The sequence below is a fragment of the Palaemon carinicauda genome, chromosome 15, assembly GCF_036898095.1.
Source record: "Palaemon carinicauda isolate YSFRI2023 chromosome 15, ASM3689809v2, whole genome shotgun sequence".
In the NCBI taxonomy this organism is placed as follows: domain Eukaryota; kingdom Metazoa; phylum Arthropoda; class Malacostraca; order Decapoda; family Palaemonidae; genus Palaemon; species Palaemon carinicauda.
Window position 1 is genome coordinate 95,044,698 of NC_090739.1, and position 5,000 is coordinate 95,049,697.

Below are 5,000 nucleotides of genomic sequence, written 5' to 3' on the forward strand. Positions count from 1 at the left end.
TTTTTGGAGATATGATTTTAATGCGAATGTCCTAACCAATGAGACTGGCTTAAGACATTTATAAGAAACTTTACGATGTTCATGAATGTACTCATGCATAAATTTATATATAGAACATTTTGATATTGTATGTTTAATGCTGCTGCCCCTTTTGATATTTGGTAGATGAACAGATTCTTGTCTCCGTAACGCGAAAACCTGACTGGGGAGTTTGAGAAATACAGTATAAACTATTCCAGATGAGTAGCTGCAGGAAAAATACAAATGGGTACTCAGACCGTGCAATGTCGACATCGAAGGCCTTTCAGAGAGAGAATCTTCCTTCATAGATATAAAAGACGAGCTCATGAATGTGTAACATAATGAAACACACCACTTCAACTTTGAGTAACAGCCACAAGTCGTCTTCTCGACTGCTTCGAAGAAGGATAAACCAATCATTGGAAGGGAGGTTGATAAAGTGTTGTTTTTGTTTGCTTCAACCAGTTTTATAAATCAGGGTTTACATCCCCACTTGCCATAAAAACAAAAAGCAGAAATCGGTTGCAGCATTAACAGGATTTAAGAGAAGTATTTTCTACGATCACGCCACGAATGGACAAATTTACTAGTGAAATCTAATCCAAAGGCTCTTATTAACATCAGTTAAGTTGATAAAAAAAGTTTCACTTTTAATTTACTTTCCTGAAATGTAACACGTTTTTTTAGGAATATGTTCATATAAAAGTGAATCATATTTAATCAAGGTAATTTTTTTCTCTTGTTTTTTCAGTTTTACGTGAACACATCTTACATGAAAATTACACTTGTTCTTTGCAAGACAACCATTACAGGAAACCAGTAGGGTCACGGTTATGGCTGGAGGATCATAATTGGGGATACCTGTCAAAATGATTTAGAACCCCTGCCTTACACAAATGTCTATTCACCAAGATTGCAGATGCGGAGATGCGTATGAAGAATGGGTGGGTCAGGCAATATCTGTGATTAACCCCCTGACCTTCACCTCTTCAGTTTCTATAAAACCATCTTTAAGAAGTCATTTCCTTTTCCATTTCCCCGTCATTGACCAAGAAGCTTACCAAGCAAAGAAAAAGCAGTTTCCTGTAGGATAATTCAATGAGTCCACAATGCATGACCTAGCCAATGATCGTCTTGTCTTGGAGATAGACTCCAGCCGATGACACAGCATTTTCTGTGTCCCAAAGGTGTCCTTATTTTTAGAAAAGTTATCCCATTTCAGTCACACTGTTCCCCTACCCTCTAGGTCTGATCCTTATGACAGGTAAAGGAACACGATGGGGCAGTTTGGTAGACTGGATTGCTCACGGGTAATAAAGAATTCTTTAACTGCTAAGAAATAAACTTGATCAAAACTAGAGAAGTACTCAATATTCTACAGTTGTGAGGGAAAGAAAGAGAGCGTGACTTGGGTGAGCAGAATTATAGTGGCAGTCGCTTATCTTCTTTGGGAGATGATAAAGTTTTGTCACCCCAGTCCCCCCCCCCCACCTTTTTTTTTTTTTTTTTTGTATAAAAATGGTTCTCCCTTGCCCGTTTTGTAAGGAAACGTGTGCAAAATCCCTTATTTTCGAGGCCCGTTTCTTTTTCCCCCTGTTTATTGCGCAATATCATATTTATACGAGTGTGTTTTAGGGAGGGGGTGACTGGAGTCATATGCCTGAGTTTTATATTTTCTTTTCTTTTTGTCGGGGTATAATATGTTGCCATAACTGTGTTTTTTCTCTGTTTTGCCTTTTCATTATTGTGTTCGTAGAAACGTAACTCATTTTTTTCTGTTTTATTCCATTCGAATATTTTATTTCCCTTGAGGTAAATTTCACTTAGAATATATTAACTCTAATCAAACAGACCCCGTTTTCATCTAAGATAAAAATATTGTATCTTCATTGAGAAATAAGGTTAATTTTGATATAAGAAATAATCCATAAATTTAACCCTTATAAATAAATTCAGTTGATTACATGGATCCCTTGAGTTCGACTAACTTCTACTAAGAATTATTTCTAATTCAGGGTAAAGATTCCTTTCAAATTTAGAACTAATATTTTCACATAATTAGATGAAAACTTTCACTTGGGTAGCTATACGGATATATCACCCAAGCTGTCAACCAACAGAAGACTCATAATATGCTTTAGAAATAACTTTGGTACGAACTATAAATAATTAGAGGAAAAATCTCTCTCTCTCTCTCTCTCTCTCTCTCTCTCTCTCTCTCTCTCTCTCTCTCTCTCTCTCTCTCTCTCTCTCTCTCTCTCTCTCTCTCAAGTAACTTTACTAATATTTCCTTAGGGATACAGCTCTTTACATATATGATAAGCATTATTCTAAGGGACGCAAAGGGTGATACGTTCTTAGAATCGAGTCACTTCAAAAGCTAATTCCCTTACTTGATGTGTATTCAATTCGTATTTAATGACACAGTCACTTGAAAAAGCATATGTAGAGATTAAAGTGTTAATTTTACAATACCTTAATGAATTATTTAAAGGACTTATATAATTATTATGAAATTTTTAGAAAAATCTTTTGCTTGCCATGTTAAATCCACCTCCATTTAGAGAGATTTAAGGGTACTGGTTAATTACTCGGACCTCTTCCTGATTCGCTCGTCTTAATAGTGAAATCATTCATAGACTTACTCATTAGTAAAGAATAGAAGATTAATTTTATGGTGTACAGTTTTTGTTTTTAAAATGAGTTTTGATAAGTGTTATCACATGATTTGTTTGGTCTTGGAAGAAAATATCAAAGTCATCATTATGGTTAATTGACTGCTGTAGTTGAGTAATTTATGATGTTTGAAGCTGTTTTAGAATGTCACTCTTATTGTATTTAGTCAACTCGAAAGATCATTGTTCTATATCAAATAAAAGAAATTTCCTTTTTTGTTCATGTTCTAGATATTACTGAAAATATCTAGTCATGTTAATCGTATACATATATATATATATATATATATATATATATATATATATATATATATATATATATATATATATATATATATATATATATAGGTGTCCGGTAAGTTGATTCCCGGTTTTTTTTATTCCGGTTATATGATTCTCGGTATTTTGATTCCCGATAAGTTGATTTCCTGAAATTTGATTCCCAACTGACCATACTTGTTCAGGTAAATAAGCCTATAGACCATTTATTTACTAGATGAGGTAGTTCTTAATTAAGCAAAAAGACCATTTATTTACAAAAACAAACTTCCAAATAAAGAAATGCTTTATTAACTTTTTTTTTTTTTAATAAAGTCAGTCTTTAATCAAGTCTCGTACCATTCTAAGTACCTGTGGAGGAAAGAAACTCGTAGACGATTTAAATTACATATATGAGAAGCATAAAACAAATGTTGATGGATGGAAAATTTATTGGAGGTGTTGAACCGTCTTGGTGAACATCATCACAGTTCATGTGAAACAAAACCAAAACTATGTGAGGCCTTAACTAGTTTGAAGGCTGCCGCACTTTCAAGCCAAGAAACATCACGGTCATTTATTGCGTCAAGTAGTGCATCATTAAGTGAAAATGAAAGAGCTCAACTACCACCTGTATCGTGCTTAAGTCGAAGCATCCGGAAATGGCGTCAAATTAATGAAGTAGTTCTCCCACTTCCTGTACGTAGGATTGTATTTATAATACCAAACGAGTTTAGGGTATTAGACAGTGATGAAGTTTTCCTACAATTTAATAGCGGCGAAGCAGATGAAAGTAAGTTACTAATTTTTGCAACAAATCCGGGTCTTGATGATTTGATGCATGGAACACTTAGCTGGAGATGGAACGGTAAAGCGTGTGCCGAAAATATATTTCCAGTTATTTACTTTACCTATTCAGATTCATAACTTCAGTGTACCAAGGTTATTTGTCCTCCTGCCTGACAAGAAAAAAGAAACATAAAAGACTTTTTGCAAACATTTTGGAATTATGCCCCAATTTAAAACCCCAGGCATAAATGATGGACTTTGAAAAAGCGCATATGAACTGCATACGTAATCATTTCCCAAATGTATCTATTTCATCATGCATTTTCCATTTATCGCAAAGTATTTATCGCTTTAAAGAAAGATATCACAGAGATGCTGAATTCAGTGTGAAAGTCAGGTGTTTTTCTGCTGCTCTGCCCTGTCATTACTTCCAATGGATGATGTGGTAGATGGTTTTGACGAGCTTGCAGACGATGAGGACTAACCTCAAGAACTGGTTTCCTATTTTAAAGCAAGTTATATTGGGTGCGAAAGGGGTAGAGGTAATCGACGCGGGTGAATAGCACCACTTTTTCCTGCGCATTTATCATTATTAATCAAAAAACTCCTATATGGGTAAATAAGCCAGTATACTATTTATTTACAAAACAAATTTACAATAGATAGGTCTTGAAAAGAAAATACAAGAAACACATTTATTTGTTGATAATGGACGTACCGGTTTCTTGCAAAACACTGTTATTTACATGTTTTTGCATATTTTTGAATGAGACCAACCTGACCTCTCTATGACAAAATTAAGGTTGTTAGAGCAATCTAAATAAAAAAGATATAGCAAAATGTGCTTGAAAGTTCAACATACCTTGGAGGTTAAAGGGTTAACATATTCTCCTCTGTCCTCACAGACCTGATAACACTACGATTCCCAAACAATTCTTCTTCGCCCAAGGGATTACTCCACTGTAATTGTTTTGTGGCCACTTTCCGCTTTGTAAGGGTAGAAGGGATTCATTAGATATGGTAAACAGCTCTTCTAGGAGAAGGATACTCCAAAATCAAACCATTGTTCTCTAGTCTTAGGGAAGTGCCATTGCCTCTATACCATGGCCTTCCACTGTCTTGGGTTAGAGTTCTCTTGCTTGAGAGTACACTTTGGCACACTATTCTATCTTATTTCTCTAACTCTTGTCTACTTTTGTTAAACTTTTTTATAATCTATATAGGAGGTATTTATTTTAATGTTACTGTTCGTGAATA